Source organism: Hibiscus syriacus, unplaced genomic scaffold (genome assembly GCF_006381635.1).
Source record: "Hibiscus syriacus cultivar Baekdansim isolate YM2019G1 unplaced genomic scaffold, ASM638163v2 tig00110419_pilon, whole genome shotgun sequence".
Taxonomy (NCBI): domain Eukaryota; kingdom Viridiplantae; phylum Streptophyta; class Magnoliopsida; order Malvales; family Malvaceae; genus Hibiscus; species Hibiscus syriacus.
Window position 1 is genome coordinate 669,578 of NW_024062731.1, and position 18,343 is coordinate 687,920.

Genomic DNA, 18,343 nt, shown 5'->3' on the forward strand with positions numbered 1-18,343 from the left:
AGATAAGATAAAAATACGAGATTGTCTATTTTTTGGGGACCATAACCCTTTTATATAGCTGATTTAAAAATCAGTTATTGTCTAAATTATAATTGTCCCTCATCAAATATAAATACAACTTTAATAGTATTTACACTTCTATTTCTATGACACTTCTAATACCTTATGACTTTATAACATAATTGGTCACTTAATTTATGTCATATTTTATGATAACAATATACATTAGAAATATGTGTCCATAATTATAGATTTTAATCCAACATATTTATTATTTTAAGGACACTTTTGTGCACTCTTGTTTGCAACAATATTTTTTGTGTATTTTTTTAAATTCAATTGATATTTAATATGCATTAACATTATATTCTTACTATAAACTAAAAATTTTTTTGTGATATGAAATTTCTTATCAATTTTATTATTTATATTTTCATAATTCACATGTTAAATTTATGTCATAAATTTTTTTAATAGTTATATTTTAATTTAGCTATTTAATAATTATTTGTTCCTCTCTATTTTAAAAACTAGATACAAAATATTGTCACTATTTTATTTTTGAATTCAAGTTTTCATTTATATTAATTAAACACATTTTTTAATTTAAAAAAAATTGTAAATAAAAACTATTTTCTAAAAATAAAATTAGAAAACAAAAACGTAAAATATTTTCTAGAACCAAACATTTTATATTTTTCAAAATAAATAATAATTTAAATTTAAATAGGGTAAATTATATGTCGAATACCCCAATTATCCTAATATTATATTTTGATTTCATTCTAGCCATCCGTTGTTAAAAAAGTAACAGAACTGTTGACGTGATAATTTTAAATTTTTTTATGGTAATGTGATATTATCGTATAATGACACATCAATATCATAATTAATTTTTTTAACGGCGATTGACCAAAATAAAACAAAAACGTAACATTAAATATAATTTTAAAATAAAAGATAGTTTAATTACCAAAACCAAACGAAAACAATAGTTGAGATATTGAAGTGTGAATTGTACTCTCTTATTCTCGAACCTAATTGTACACCGAACAAAACACTCCAAAACTCTAATCAACGCACAAACAAACCGGATCCCGGAAGATGAAGGTGAACCCTTGTCTGACTTGACTTAAAACCCGCGAAAAAGCTTTCGAATCAAAACCACACGCTAAAAACCGCTCTATAAACGTCCAATCCCCGGAACATTCCTCCACCGGAAAATGAAACCGATCCAAGCAGCAAACGGTTTCAGTTTCCGAGTCGGGTTCTCCGGCTACGGAGGCCACCTCAGAGTCGAGCCTCTATACAGCGAGGAGCGTGACAACCCTATTAAATCCCTCCCTGACTTTGTTCTGGTAAGTTCATTTTCCACTTTCGTCATATTCAAGCAGTTATCTATTGTCTGATTTTGACATTTCATTACTTTTTTTTTTGTTTTTGCCGGAAAGGTTTACGTTCGGAGTTCTTTGCCGGTGTCTAGGGTTTCGTAGTAACTTAGTTTTATAATAATTTGTGTGTTTCAGCCACCTGCGTTTCCGGCGGAAACACCTGAATCGATTGAGGAGCATATAAAGGAGAAATATCTTTTACCGAGATTGGACGAGGGTGCTTTTTCTCCTGAAAATGCTGGAAAGCAATGGGATTTTGACTGGTTTGCCAGGGCAAACATACCATTGGAGCCGTCAATGCCTAGAAGTATAATGGTCCCAGTCTGGGAATTACCTTTCAGACGGTGCAAAGAGGGAACAACTGACGGAAAGTGGGAGCCTAATTCAATGCAGGTTTGGTTTGCAAAAACATAAAGGGATTATATTCTATACTTTGGTTTTTTCTTCTCCTTTTTATGGTTTTGACATTGGCCAGTGGTTTCATGGTACATCTATTTAGTTCTTTATATTAAGAACTGGATTCTTATATTGTTTAGGTGGACGTATCAGACATAATAGCTGGAAGTGATACTCGTGGTTCTTTTCCAAACCGGTCTGGAGCCAATGATATAGTGCGAGGAAGTTTAATAACCGCCCATTTCGTCCAGGGGGCTTGGAGGATCAATCTTTGGAGAGGATTATTCCTGACGGTGCATCTAATGGTGAATGGGTTCATGAGGTGCTAAACGGTGGTCCTGCTCAGACAATTCCTCCAGGCTTTAGGCAAGGGTTAAACCTTGGTGATCTTACGGTAATCTTCTAATTAAATATCGAACTTGTATTCCCCCCCTCTTTAGATCATACTTTTTTCCTTTCCTAATTCTTTTGCACCTTCCATTTCGAAGGCACGTCCTTGCTCATGGAATGTTTACAAGGACCAAAGTGCACTCAATAACACAGCAGATGGAAAATTGGTTAGTTTTTTGCGTTGCTGTATTGTAATCCCCTTGAAACTACTACCAATTTATTTGTTAATGGTCCTTGTTTTGCACATATATTGTCAGGACTGAATGAACTTAAACCTGGTATATACCATGAAAACAATATAAGTGTCATATATGTGCTGTGAATTCTGCGAAAACATTTATGAAAAATGTTACATTGTCTTATGTATGATTTGTGTCTTGCATCTTCGTGGTGTTTGCAGAGTGAGTTGACTGTACAATTTGATGACTTATTCAATAAAGCTTGGGAAGAGGATGTTGCAGAACTTGACAAAGAAGGTATGCATCACTCAAACTATGTTCTTATCATTTGTGAAGATGTTAGTAATTTTGTTATCTCATGGGAAGTGGTGGATTTTGGCAAAACAAGTTGAGGGGCTCTACTTAAAATTATTGAAAATTTTAGAAGTCTAAAATAATTTTTTTTTAAATAAGACTTAATGAGAACCTTTAAAAAAATTTAAAGGGGACTTAATTAAAATCCATTCTAAGAAATTAGAACTTAATGTGAATTTTAAAAATATTGAAGGGGCCAAATTAAATTTTTAAAAATTTTAAAGTGTTAAATGTTAATTTCTCAAAAAAAATTGGGGGCCTGGCCCCTCTGGCTTCCGTGACTGTCTGTGTCTGCTCATGGGATAGAAAGTATGAAAGCACTTGAAGAGCTTTGCCTTGCTTTTGTTTGGCTAATGAAAAATCAAACTTTATCTATGCATGATTGAGATGTAGTTACTATTAGAGAAGTTTGCAAGCATTTTTATTCTTTTCTTTTATTTGGGGTTGGGGGTGGTGCTTTTAGCAGAAGATAGTAAAAAAGCTTAGGCATTTTCATGATCTTTTAATCAACTTGTGGTATATCAGGTTTGTTCTAGATCTAGAGGATGCCTGCAGGGGCAAAACTAGAGGGGGCTGGTAGGGGCAATCCACCCCCCTTATATGTTAAAATTGTTAGTTAGTCCTTTGAATCTTAAAAGTTTTAAAAAAATAATGGTAAAATTGCAATTTGGCTCCCTCAAATGATAAAATTTCAATTTAATCCTTTTAAAATTTATTTATTTATTTGATAAGAATGGGAGGTCTCGTTAAAAACCCCCTTCATATCCATCAAAATACATTATAGTATTTCAACGAACATTGGAAGGAGGAAAAGAGTACCTCAAAATTTTATTAGAAAATCAAATTCAGTACAAAAAGGAGGAGACATAACCTAGCTAGGGACAAACACCAAGCCAAAACAGAAATAACTAAATACAAACGCAATCCCACTGTACAAGAGAAAAACAAATTAACCAATGCCTAATTTCTTTCAATATGAGTTCCTTAAATCATGAAGGGGTTTTTTAATGAGGCCTCAATTCCTATAAAAAAAATGCCTAATTTCTTCTAGCTCCTCAAAATAAAATTCTGGCTTTGCCCCTGGTTGCCTGATTGCTAAAAGTTCTGACCCTTTTTATACTTTATGGATTATACGTTTGCTCAAAATCTATTTGAGCAAATATTTGGAAAAAAAGGAACTATATTGTTATCATGACTGGAATTTTGTATGTTAGTCAAGATCTATTTCTTTATTTTTTCATATTTGTAACAGCATAAGTTGCTTGTGGTTGGCATACTCCTTTGAATCCTTTTAACAGTTTGGTACATTATATGGAGCTGCCTTGGAAAAAAATGCTGGGCTTTGTTTACCTTGCTAAAGTTTGACCTTTCTCAAAATTGAATATATGTGACCATGCACCCTTAGAAGACAATGTCATTGATTGAAAATCTTGTTTTCTTCCGTTTTGGCTTGCTAGTCTAGTCATATATAAATTCTGGGAACCGTTAACTTGTAAATGAACATTTAAGTTCTGCTTAACTCATGCTCAAACTTGGGTTACAATCTAGGGTCCGGTAAGATTTTGTTTGACTGGTATCTTATGTTCCCTCTTTTTTGTTGCAATCCATTTGCTTTGCTGCTAATGCAACTTGTATAGAAGGGTGTTCAGCAGAATCGGGTTCTGTTAAGTCAGAAACTGAAGCAAATCAAGCTGATGTTCTCAACACTCTTGATACTGGATCATCTGCTTTGGATGAAATTTTATCAGTTGAAACTGAAAAATTAGATAAGAACAGTGATGGGGGTGGTCAGCAACAAAAGGAGGTAAAATAGTTGAAATGGCAGTTCCCAACTTGTCACATAAAGAACACTCTCCTTTCTATGCAACCTTTATTATTATTCCCTTTTGATAATGATTTATTACTTAAAACATTTATTTACAGGCTTGGGCTGTTAGTGGAGGTAGTGAATGGATTGCAGATCAGTTTTATGAACTAGTTCCTGACATGGCAATTGAATTTCCTTTTGAATTAGATAAATTCCAGAAGGAGGTACCTACCATGAAAATGTTTATCATTTGATTGAAATACTTGTTATGGTTAAGGTAGAAAATGATGTTGCTAGACTTGTGAAAATAACTGGTCCATCCTTTAGCCTTTAATCAAAATGGATTCTTTTACGTGATTCATTTTCTACTAAGAATCTCTTCTATATTAGAATCCTGATTGGTCAAGTGACCCAAAATACATTTAAATATTGATGTCATCCTTTTGTTTTTTTATTGCTCAAGATTTTACAGTGTCAAAGCATCATTTATCTGTCACACTTCTCAACCCAATTCTCACAAAGCATTGAGCAGTGCCCTTTTATCTGATTGTATTAATTTTTGTTTTTCCATTTTTGATTGCTTGATGTATTTTGTTTTATTTGACATTTTGGCATGGAATATTTTTGAACTGAATAGAACTAGGGTATCATAATTGCTTCAAAGAAATCATTCTTTCTGTGGAGTTTCTATTGGTGCACGTGGATAATATATTTGCCTTATGTTCATCCCTAATAAAACCCTTGTATGGCTTGCTTGTTCTTCTTCTTTCTTTCTTTTCTTTCCAGCTTATATTTGCTGTCTGTTTTTTCTTCAACGGCAACTCTTTTATATTCTATAACAAGCTGCTCACATGAATATTTTGTTTATTGTGATGTTTACAGGCTATTTATTATTTGGAAAAGGGGGAGTCTGTTTTTGTGGCAGCCCATACTTCTGCTGGAAAAACAGTTGTTGCAGAATACGCATTTGCTTTGGCATCAAAAGTAAGTTCATTGTTTGGTTTTTTTCTCATAAATCTACAGACATTGTTTTTGATGGCTGGAGATGTAACAAATCCTTTAAAATAATTAAAACATAGGCCGTATCTTTTTGAATTTCTAGTTTCTGAAGTACTGTGTCAAATTTGATTTAGTTTGAAGATTTTTGATAAGTTTTCATTTCATGCAGCATTGTACTAGAGCTGTGTATACTGCTCCAATTAAAACAATCAGCAATCAGAAATATAGAGATTTCTGTGGGAAATTCGATGTTGGCCTTCTCACAGGTGATGTTAGTTTGAGACCAGAGGCTTCTTGTCTCATCATGACAACTGAAATATTAAGGTCGATGCTTTATCGGGGTGCAGATATTATTCGCGACATTGAATGGGTAAAAGGGGTTTTATGTAGCATTCCTTTAATTGTAGTCTTATCATGTCTTTTGCTGCTGAAAGCTCTTGTTAGTTTTTTTCCCTAGTTTGTAAACATCATATTTAGATTGTTGCTTTTTGTTGTGACACTATGAATGTAGGTTATTTTTGATGAGGTGCACTATGTGAATGATGTTGAAAGAGGTGTGGTTTGGGAAGAAGTCATAATCATGCTTCCGAGGCATATTAATATCGTCCTCCTTTCAGCCACGGTATTTTCTCCTCTAGCATTAGAGTTCCTTATAAGCTTAGTGCTAGTATATGTTAAAACTTGGAATTCCCCATCTTAAATGGCGGGGTCTGATATTGAGTAACTGGAGAAGCACCCTCTATTGTTTGCCTGATGAAACTAGTTACAATTGGTGATGAACATTGGCTATAGAGTGTATTCTTGATGGTTTCCCTTTTGACTTTCTAAAATTAACAATTAACTGATCATTCTTAACTTATGCTATTTCGTTCTTTGATTCATTTTACTTCCTTAATAAAACAATTGCGTTCTTTGTTTCTCTTATTCTGCTTTCCACATGCTGACATCAGTGTAATATAATATACAGGTGCCTAATACAGTTGAGTTTGCTGATTGGATTGGTCGGACAAAACAAAAGAAAATTCATGTCACTGGGTAAGTAGTCAGTATCTGCTTGTGGATGAAGCTAGATTCTTGATTTCTACCACTAGTTTTTGATCTTTTCAAACTACTGATATTTTCTTCATTTCGTTTACTCCCACCTTTCATTGCTTCTTTTTTGCTCAACATTTTGGATACTGCAGAAAATATCTGTGGTGTCTTTTTGGGTTAACTTCTGACACTAGCTTCCTGTTGCATATTCCATCAGGACATCAAAAAGACCAGTCCCGCTGGAGCATTGCCTGTTTTATTCTGGAGAACTTTACAAAATATGTGAGAGAGAAAATTTTCTACCACAGGGGCTAAAGGCTGCTAAAGATGCATACAAGAAAAAGAATTCAAATGCAGCTAGAGGTGGGACTAGTTCATCTACTGGGTCTTCTGCAGTTCAGGGGGCTAGAGGTCAGAAACGTGAAACTTTTAATCGAGGGAAACAAAATAAACATTCTGGTCCACAAAATTTTGGGAACTATTCTGGGACTGGTTGGGGGAATCAAAGCAATGGAGGTGGCCAGAATAGCTGGAGCTCTAGGAGAACAACATGGTTGACGCTTATTGACAAGCTCTCAAAGAATTCACTATTACCTGTAAGTTGCATTGTACTATCATGTTGCTTACGTTCTTTAACTGCGTAGCATGTTTGTTTTGGTTTGTATTTGAAAATGATTGTGATGGATTATATGTTGGTTTCTTTATTTTTCCCATCTTAAATAAGAATGGGAAATGCAAAACAAAAAAATTGAAAAGAGAACGACAATTTACAAATAATAATCCTCCAGAAGCAACAGAGAGGCAGAGAACAGGAAAAAGTGCTGTCAAATATACCTCTTCAGTATGTTGATTTCGGATATATATATATATATATTAAAGTGATATTGAATTTTATTTCTAATAACTGCACAAAACCAGCAATTTGCACTACAATCCAGCCTCTTCTGGTAGCAATAAAGAGGCCAAGAACAGGAAAAAGTGCTGGCAGATGTATCTCTTAGTAGTGTGATTTCTAATATGCATATTTAGTTTTCATAGCTGCTATGAACTTGCGATGTTCACATCATCAAGCTTCCAGTTTGATCCATTGTATCATTGATTTTGATCCTGGTGACTGTTTTAAGTGGACATTTACTTTCTGACTGTCTCAGTGCTAACTTTCACGTTCATCCTTAGTCAATGGACTTTTGCATTACCAATTTTACCAGGACTGTGTGAACTTATTTTCGAGATGCCTTCATTATTATTATATTTAATTAAAAAATGTTTGTAGAACCCCACAATGTTTTTTTCCCCCACAATTTTACCCCCTCTTTCTTAACATGACAATTTTTCCATTGCCTTCATGTAGGCAGTTATATTTGGTTTCTCAAAGAATCAATGTGATAAATCAGCCAACAGCATTACGGGGACTGACCTCACTAGTAGTTCCGAGAAAAGTGAGATTCGTGTTTTTTGTGATAAAGCTTTTTCACGGCTGAAGGGATCTGATCGTAACTTACCTCAGGTTTCATCTTCTAGATATTCAATTTTTAAATTTGTATAAATGATTTTTATTCCGGAAGTTCTAATTTGATTGTGATGTAGGTTGTCAGAGTTCAAGGCCTTCTTTGCAGAGGAATTGGTGTACATCATGCAGGTTTGCTTCCAATAGTAAAGGAAGTTGTTGAGATGCTCTTTTGTCGAGGTGTGATTAAGGTAAAAGCATTCATTTGCTGTATTGGTTTGATGGTGGCACATCCACATTTGATTGCTCTGCTTTTAAACGATGCTGCATTTTTTTATAGAAGTTGGAGGTCTCATTAAAAAATCCCTTCGTATTCGTTATATACTAAGAAGTATGTTAACGAACATTGGAAGGAAGAAAAGAGTACCTCATATTTCATTGAATAAAACACCCATTACATACGATACCACGAAATACCCTCAAACGAGGATAAATGCCCTTACAAGAAACATAATCACCTAAAACTCTCGCCTTCTCGACCACAAAAATCTAGAGGCAACCACCCTATACCTAAAAAACCCTCCATCAAAAGGAAAACATCCCAACAGTTAATGTTATAAAATACAAGAAAACAACACCTGAAACCATTAAACCAAAAACATCCGCTTCTGAAGGGAACTCCACAAAATACCAACATGATTCAAAATCACCAAAAAATCAGCTCGATAAGATGTCTTCAATGAACCAAAACCACACTTCCTTCCCTTCAATCAAAGTATCATTGCCACTTAATTCAAAACTCTTTTCTTTTTCTTGCGTTTCTTCACCACACGATTAGTTCTAAATTTCCCAGGGATAGGGGGTACCACTGGGGTGTCTTCCATTAATTGAATTGCGTCACTAGATGAACCATGAGAAGTAAAGAGACCCATCATAAGAACATCTTCCGAGGCCCTGAGGCTAACTCCATCATAATCCACAACCTCCATTGTGTGTAACCCCAATTTAATACTCGAATTCTCATCGCTTTTGACACTCTTTATGAGTGGAACCTCTTCTAATTGGGTACCTTCAATTGCAACATCTTCGACGGGGCAATTTAAACCTGAGGATGACACTGACGATCCTGACAAAGAATTCTCCGATGTATCCCCGAGAGAACAAGTCAGATCTGGAGAATCATCGACTTCCTCAGGGGTCCAAGAAGTTGGTTTGAAAGAAGGCTCAACTTCATGCACCATGATTTCATATAAATTAGAGCCGACCTTCAAACTCAACGACTCATCAATTCTCACTTTAGACTCTGTGAGGATTTAAAGTTTTGCACGATCAAAAGATGAAGGAAACTAAGAGCTTTCATCAATTGATATTAGTTCGCCCCACCTAGCTGCAATGTTCTTGAACGTACCCCAATTCCACGCGTGAAACGAAATCCCTTCGTAAACAACCCATACTCGACGGCATTGAACCACTAGACTCTCCGACCAAGGTTCAACTCTAGAAAACCACTCTGCAAGATTCTCTGATTGTTCATTCTTAACCCTTCTCAACAAAACAGAGTCCTCGAATATCATGAGAACTACATTCCCAGCAGCTCTCATTAACGAGAAACCATTGAGACCTTTGTCTTGCATTTGGCTAGCAAGATCACCTATTTTGGTATAGTTCTTGCACCACCCCATTAGGCAGTTATCCAAAACTTGAAGTTTAGCTTCGTCGACCACACCGATTACTGTATGGAGATTGTTACTTGTAACATCTTCCCTCTCATGCTTTTGGTGAACCACAGGCAAAGACTTTCTCCAAAAAGAATGTCTTGGGTTGTATATGGCAAAAGAGACTCCAATTTTACTACCATCAATGCGAGCGCCATTCGTCTTTGAGATCGCTCTCCTGGCTTCTCCAATCTTTGCAAAGAGAATGAAACCGAACCGAAACCCCTTTGAATTCCTTTTTGTTGGAATGAAGGCTTCAATAACTTGACCGTATGGGCAAAATAACGATCCAAACCGCTTCCAATGGATCTTCTCTGGTAAATTAACAATGTATAACGTAAAGCAGCCAGTTCTATACCCATTGTTGATTCTTGGATAATCTTTCTTCCACCAGTGATTAAGACCATGGGAATCCTGTGGTAGGATTTCCGCCTTAGAAATCTGCGCAATGGCCTCTTCCACGCTCCTTGCTTCAACCAACGAATCATCCCTATTCTTGTTTGTCACCAACACCATCCTCTCATATTCATCCGCTGCCACTGTACTACTCAGCTTCTTCCTCTCCTCCTCTGATTTCTGCACAGTCCTTGTCTACTGCCCATGTCTCTGATTTCGTTGCTCTGCTTCAGTCACCTTCGACAGTATAAAATCCATACGTTTCGTCTTAAAATCTGATTTTTTCAAAGGCTTAACGAGCTCATTTTCCTCTATCTCGGACTGACTCGATCTTCTGTAACTGCCACACGATTCTTGGACGTCATTTTTGAATGCAGTTTTGAACGAAAAACCAGAGAAGTATAATGCTAGGGAAGATATGCCTCCGTACGTGAAAACCCAGAGCCAGCAACGGCGATCTGGAAATATAAGTTTTTCTCAGGAAGATTTCCGTTGAACGGCAGTGGGTATTCACAGTAGAGTACTTGGGTTTTTGTCACGAGCTTCCGGCGAGCACAGTGGAACGGTTGAAATGAAACTTGGAAGACTGCTGGTGGAAAAGAACGACGGAGAAAGGCAAGTAGATTTGCTCCGATTGAAGAGGAATCTAACAAAAAGAACCAGGAATAAGGAAACGCTGTGGGTAGACGAAGATCCTTGAGAAAAACGGCGTCAAAAGGAGGTCGGAGTGCGGCGGTGGACGGTGGTCGGAGGACGGCAGACGACAAGCGACGGACGGTGGAAGGCTAACGATGGGTGACGGTAGTGAGGGCTGTATAAACGACACTCATATTTTCTCTCTCCCTCTTCCCCTGGAAATTTGAAATTTGAAAACGCTCAGACTTTTTAAACGATGCTGCATTTTGTGTTTCAGGAAACTATTTGGGAATGAGTATTGGTTTGGTGTTATTAGGATTTTGTTTTAGCATGCATTTTGCTTTCCTTCAGACAATTTAGATGTGCAAACTAGTTATTGCTTGTTATTTATGTTGTAGGTTTTGTTTTCAACTGAGACATTCGCGATGGGGGTTAATGCTCCAGCCAGAACGGTTAGTGATATTTGACATTGTTGCTATTGATGCTAAATAGGATTACAGTTGCATAATTCATATCCTGGACTGCCATCTTGTGTTGCTTAATTGGATGCACTCAAGACTGAGTTTGTCTGTTCCAACTTTTACAAGGAATGTGAGCCACATTCTTATCTTGCACTAGAATTCATCTCTTTTTTGTGCATGTATTTGAAGTTTTGATGATTGGCAAATGCTATTTTGTGCTTTTACACAAGTTAGCACTTTGTAGTATAGAAGCAAATCGTCTTTAACCTATACATATTGGTTTACTTATATGTACTTTCTTTAATCTGATTTTGACTTGTGATTTTATGCAGGTTGTATTTGATACGTTAAGGAAATTTGATGGCAAGGAATTTAGATCGGTGCTTCCTGGGGAATACACTCAAATGGCCGGTCGTGCTGGCAGAAGAGGACTTGATAAAACTGGTACAGTTATTGTGATGTGCCGTGATGAAATCCCTGAAGAAAACGATTTGAAACTTGTTATAACTGGAACTCCTATGAAGCTTGAATCTCAGTTCCGATTGACATATATCATGATACTGCATCTCCTTCGTGTGGAAGAACTGAAGGTACTTCATGGTTTTGTAGTTGACGGACTATTTATCCCAAAATATTTTAAGATATAAAATTATCTTCTCTGTCCTCTTCATCTTTCTTATAAATTATTTTATGAAATGATTATAATTGCAAAAAAATATATATATAATAAATCATTCTTTCTTTTCCACTGTTTAACAAAACAGATTAAAAGTTACTTTCTTTTCTTCCGTTTATTAATTTTAATTATTCTAACAATAAAATACACAATTATTTCCTTTTCTTAACCTTCTCTCTTTTCTATCCTTATACAAAGTTTAGCTACCGGTTAGTTTACTGACATTAATTGGAAACCATAATGGTTTTTGATTCCAGATAGAGGACATGTTAAAACGGAGTTTTGCTGAATTTCATGCTCAGAAAAAGCTTCCAGAGCAGCAACAACTCCTAATGCGAAAGCTTGCGCAGCCAAAGAAAACTATAGAGTAAGTGTTTGCATGATAAAAACTTGGTTGCTGACATGTCATAGGTTTGAAAGCTTTCTTCCTGCAAAACATGCTTTGTTAGTGCTCATTTGGGTGGTTTGGGGCTTTGGGCTATGTTTTAAATTGATACTACTCTAGTTCTACTTTTTTCTGTTTTGTGATTTGAGAAGTTCTATACTGGATTGGTCTTATATATTGTACTTGGTGATGGTGATGGTCTGGTCTGGCTGGGTTTTTAGCCGACCTGAGTATTATACCCCCACCTGATACCCAACTCGACTAAGGTTTTGGGAGGTTCCACCCGACCAGAATTTTGGGGTAAGAACCCGCATCTGACCCGACTACGCAAAAAAAAATTGCTTTATTTGGAAAAATAGGGACCACATAAAAAATATAAAGGGGTATTATAGCAATTATCCCTAAATATATAGAGGACAATTATACTATTATCTTGGGTTTGGTCGGGGATTTTTTATCCTATACCCAACCCGGATTTAAAAAAAAACCCTACACTATAGGGTCGGGCTGGGTCAGACGCCATCTGGTTCATGTAAAATGACCATCCCTAATTGTACTGCATGTTTACTTCTATCAGCTGAGAAAAGAAAATACTTAATCTAGTTTTCTAAATGCTGAAAGTAACATGGCAAGACCGTGTTCCGATTCTTTGTGATTGTAATTTCAATAGCATTCTATGAAACGGAATCAAAGTGGGCTTTAGTTTTTGAGATATAATGTTCCAGTACCCTTACTGGATGTTGGTAGCACTATCATAATGCACTAATTTGTAATCACTATTGAAGCTAGTCATTGGTGTAGTGATTTTCAGCAGCGTCTCTGTGTGTATAGCTCTTTTCAAGTTTGATATTTATCCCCATTTTAATGGTTAAAATTTGCTTGTAGATGTATTAAAGGCTCAGCTCTTTCAAGGTTGATATTTATCCTCACTTTAGAAGTCATTATTTGTTTGTAGATGTATTAAATGTGAACCAGCATTTGAAGAGTACTATGAGATGCACACTGAAGCTGAGGAACACAGGGAACATATAACAAAAGCTGTCATGCAGTCTCCTGTAGCCCAACAATTTCTAACCCCAGGGAGAGTAGTTGTGGTGAAATCTCAATCAGTGAGTTAATTGAAATTTGTTCTTTGCATGTTTCAGCCTGTCATATTATGGTGCTACAGTATTAGTCATGCACTTATATAACCTCCTTCAATAACATATACGTAGAACGATGTTTTACTTATGACCGAAGGAAGCTTATCTCTTTCAGTATTGAAAGCCTCGGTTTTTGGGGCAAGTTTTTGGAACACTAAGAATTTCTCATGTATCTTCCCCCTTCCTGACAGACCAAGAAAAGTTTGTCTTCTGCACTTATTGTCTCGATGATGATTATACTACTTGAAGCTTAATTGTTTGGATTATTTTCTATAACATGCAGCTTAATTTTTTGGATTATTTTCTATAACATGCAGTATGCATGACTTTTGCAACCTTTGAAGCAAATTAAAGAACTAACCATGCAATAATAAACCGGTTGATTTTCAGCACAGTTTTCTAATATTCTTCAACGTTAATTTATTGGAGGAGAAAGTAAAATTAAAATCCGATCACTATGATGAAATGAAATGTTCTTTCCCATGTATAGTTTTTGCTGCTGCTACGACATTCTGTGCTGTATTTTTGGTTTGGTTTTCCTGTTATCTCTTGTTTGAGGATCTTATTTCAGCGTCTTACTCATGTTGATCCATCTAAAACGGTGGCATTTTTCATTTCATCGTTTGGTCATGGGCATTAAACTTATGCACTTAAAATTGACAGGCGCAGGACCATTTACTAGGAGTTGTCCTGAAATCATCTTCTGCCAATAACAAACAATATATATTGTGCTACTTCTTAAACCTGATGTTCCAACAATGACCCAAACTCCCTCAGACAGAAGTAACTTGCAAGATAAGAAAGGTGCCGACTTCCATCAAGGCTATGTGCTACTACCAAAATCCAAGCGTGGCCTTGAAGAAGATTACCGCTTATCTGCTGGTCCACGTAAAGGGTCAGGTATCATCAACATAACACTTCCCCACCATGGTGTGGCTGCAGGATTGAGTTTTGAGGTCAGAGAAGCTGACAATACAGAATTCTTATGCATATGCAATAGCAAGTTAAAATTGGACATACCTGGACTTCTTGAATATGGTAGCAATACTGCCTTCTCCTACACTGTTCAGCAGCTCTTGAAATTGAAGTCTAATGGAAACAAATATCCTCCTGCCTTAGATCCACTTAAAGGTATGGCTGTTATTTTACCCATGGGGATGTTTATTTTTTGGGGAAATTTTAACTGCATCTCCTCTAATAGTTTCTTAGATCTGTAAATGATGGTAAGAAATTCAGCAACTTAAAGACTCTGATTTAGCCGTGTGACATGCAATTCTAGATGTTCTCAGAAACATAGTAGTATAAACAATCACTTTTGCTGCCTTGTTGACACAGGACAATGATGACATCTTAGTCTAAAACAAGAAAAACTCAAAAGCCCTCATGCAATTTGCTATCTGTTGCTTATAGGTTATTCTGCCTACCTACGTGAGACAGGTTTCCAGCATATAGGATAATAATTCACATTGAGGGTTTTCTTTTTTTGCCCTAGTGTGTTGAACTCATACCCACATGGATCGCGGTACGCTCAGGAACGTGGAATGGGATCGCAATTCGTTAGGTCCCTAAAATTCGGTACGAGGGGGGTAGACTCATTTCGGATTGCTCCAGTACGATGTACCATAAAAATTGGTACGATGTACTAGTTTCTTAGGTTGCTATTTTTCTACATCAAATTTTATAAGTAATTTCAAGACTTCAAATATCTTAGAGTAACTTCAATATTATAGATTTCATTCAGTAAACTTCAATACTTCAAAGTTGAAAGACTAAATTTATAATTAAACCAATATTTTAAACAGTAACATACAACAGTAAAAAGAGTTGGTCTTTACTTGGGTTTATGAAATATTAACTTTACTTTTTTTCTTCTCACACTTCAACGCTTCCTCATCTTCCTTTCTTTTCCTTCTCTAAAATGCCAGTCCATCTTCCTTTCTTTTCCTTTACCAAATTACCTATCAAAAAAATTTGTCGACTCTACCGCCGACTGGCAAGATCAGCCCTTCCACCGTCTTTGTTACTGCCCCTTCTCCTACTGAATCCTTACCCCTATATTTGTTTCTTTGTTTTTGTTGTGATGGGCTTTTGTTTCCTTTGCTTTTGCTGTGAGGGTTTTTGTTTTCTTTGGTTTGTTGTGGTCGGTTTTTTCTTTCTTTGGTTTGCTTTCATGGGGTTTATGCTTCCATTATTTTCGCTATGGGTTTTTGGTACACTAATTTCACCGTTTCGGTACGCGAACGGACGGCGAATTGGAACGGACGAACTGAAATGAGATTTGTGGGGTGGAATGCGTTCGTACCGTGTTTTGGATCGTAGCGTACAGTACGTAGATCGTGGGCTATTGAGCGATTTATGTAACTATGGTTGAACTTGAACATGTTTTCCTCTAAACCTTATAGATTGGTATGGCAAGCAGCACGTTTGGCGAGAAGAATTATTTCAGGAAACTATTTAAGAAAGATTTGGAAAAAGTACAACGTTCCTAAAATACAAATTTAGTCCTTTCTTTCCATTCATGAACATGTTCTTTTGATGTTGTGACTTGTGAACTTAGGATCTGTCAGCACTTTGGACTTTGGTCATCATAACTTGGGATTTTCGGTTAACCAAAATAGACCTTTCTAATGGTAGTGTTTTTTTTGTTCAGATCTGAAATTGAAAGACATGGATCTTGTTAAAACATACTACGAATGGACCCGTCTTCTGCAAAAAATGTCAGAGAGTAAATGCCACGAATGTATAAAGTTGGAGGAGCACATTATGTTGGCTAGAGAAATTAAGAAACATAAAGAGGAAGTTAATGCTCTTCAATTTGAGCTATCTAATGAAGCACTCCAACAGATGCCAGAATTTCAAGGCCGGGTATGCCCTTGCCATGTTCTGCTATGAATAAGATGGATTTTCCAATGTTGACCTCTATATTTGGCATCTTTTATAACACTTCAAACTTAGTGCAGATTATGTTCTGAAAGAAATTGGTTGTATAGATGAAGACCTTGTGGTTCAAATAAAGGTCGAGTTGCGTGTGAGATGAATCAGGGGAGGAACTGATATGCACAGAATGTTTATTTGAGAATCAACTTGATGACCTCGAACCCGAAGAAGCAGTAGCTATAATGTCTGCCTTCGTGTTTCAGCAAAAGAACACTTCTGAACCTTCTCTTACATCCAAACTTTCGCAGGCCAAACAAAGGTTATCTTCCTATCCTTCTCTTTATATATGAAGTTTATTTTGCATAGATTATTTTGCTTTGATATTCTCGTCTGAATGCTGCTGGTGTAATTAATGTGTCCAAACCATAGTCCTATGCTTGAATTTCTTTCACAAAGATTGTTTTGCTTAATATCCTCACACTTATAGTTTGCATAAGAGCTGGGTTGTGCTTCAGCTTGTGTACTTACAAGAAATTATAGATTACGCTTCTGAGACTATGATTTTTAGATTGAAATTAAGGGTTCTATAGCTCCCCTTCTTTGCTATGGTGAGAATTTAACCTGAATAATTATTTCTACAGGTGTATGACACAGCTATTAGACTTGGTAACCTTCAAGCAGAGTTCAAAATACCAGTAACACCCGAGGAGTATGCACAAGAAAATCTCAAGTTTGGTCTTGTTGAAGTGGTTTATGAATGGGCGAAGGTTTCATACCTTAACATGCTGATTAGACCTTGATCTAGGTTTTGGTTTGTCATCTTATATCTTCCTTGTTGCAGGGTACCCCATTCGCCGATATTTGTCAGCTCACGGATGTTCCCGAAGGCCTTATAGTACGAACATTGTCAGGCTGGATGAGACTTGTCGTGAATTCAAACCGCTGCAGCTATAATGGGTAATTCATCGCTTTACAAGAAAAGGACATTGCTTCCAATGCCATAAAGCGTGATATAGTTTTTTGCAGCTAGTTTGTACTCACTGGAGTGTGACATGTACATTAGTCTGTGATTAATGACTATGGCATGGATAGATAAGATGATAGTCTTTAATCAAAACAACTTGTAACCATTTTGCCTTTAGTTCTGGAAGCCAGCATATTGAGATTGTTTCCATCTACAGATCAGGTCAGGACCCAAGACATTTGACCTTACCAAGATTACCATCGACCTAGTTGCCTCGACCTTTTTTAAACTTCGATTTGTACATTAGATGTCTTTAAAAGTATGATGAACATTGTTCAAAAGAATGAAATTCTGTATTGTATTTTCTTAGTTAACCTATTTTATAGACTAGAAGTACAAGAGATAAAAGGAAGGAAATAATTCTACCAAAAAATAGTTATCTAATCCCAAATCTTTAGGAACAAAATATTTGCTGATTTACACAAGAAAGCCAAAGACAATTGTATACTATTTTTTACAAGGAAATATGATAATACACGATATTTAGCACACTTTTGGAGAATAATCTCAGCTATAACTCACAAAATACCTTGTGCCATAGCTCCAAATTCGGATTCCGCACTTGATCTGGCTACAGTTTTTGTGTCTTACACTTCCATGTCACCAAGTTCTAAGAAACACACTGACCTAAAGTGACCTTCGATCTATGGTAAGTAATATGTCTCGGTAGCTTCAGGATAGTTCAAAATTTCTCTTGAACTATAGTTTTTTTCTTCAATATTAACTTTCAGGTAATGTATCACTTGATAGATAGCTTGAAGGTGAATTCTCTTGAGATTATGCATGAATTGACTTTTATATGATCAGATTTCAGCATGATGAGTTTTCCAACCATATTTTAATACCTTTGTATTGTAACTGGTTGACTTAAGTAGCCTCTCCGAGTATATGATTAGGGTTTATTGGTGTAATTGGTTTACTTCAAAGCATTCATGTTTCTTTAGATCAGTGACATATTTTTGTTGCGAAAATCCATTGTTTAGAACAAAAAAATCTCAATCCAAGCATGAGGTGATTGTTTCAAGCCATACATATC

General features: G+C 36.1%; 1 pseudogene; it reads left to right on the forward strand.

Annotated features, from left to right (window-relative positions):
- The first annotated feature begins 1,085 nt into the window (after window positions 1–1,085).
- On the forward strand, window positions 1,086–17,632 carry LOC120124597 (annotated as a pseudogene).
- The last annotated feature ends 711 nt before the right edge of the window (window positions 17,633–18,343 follow it).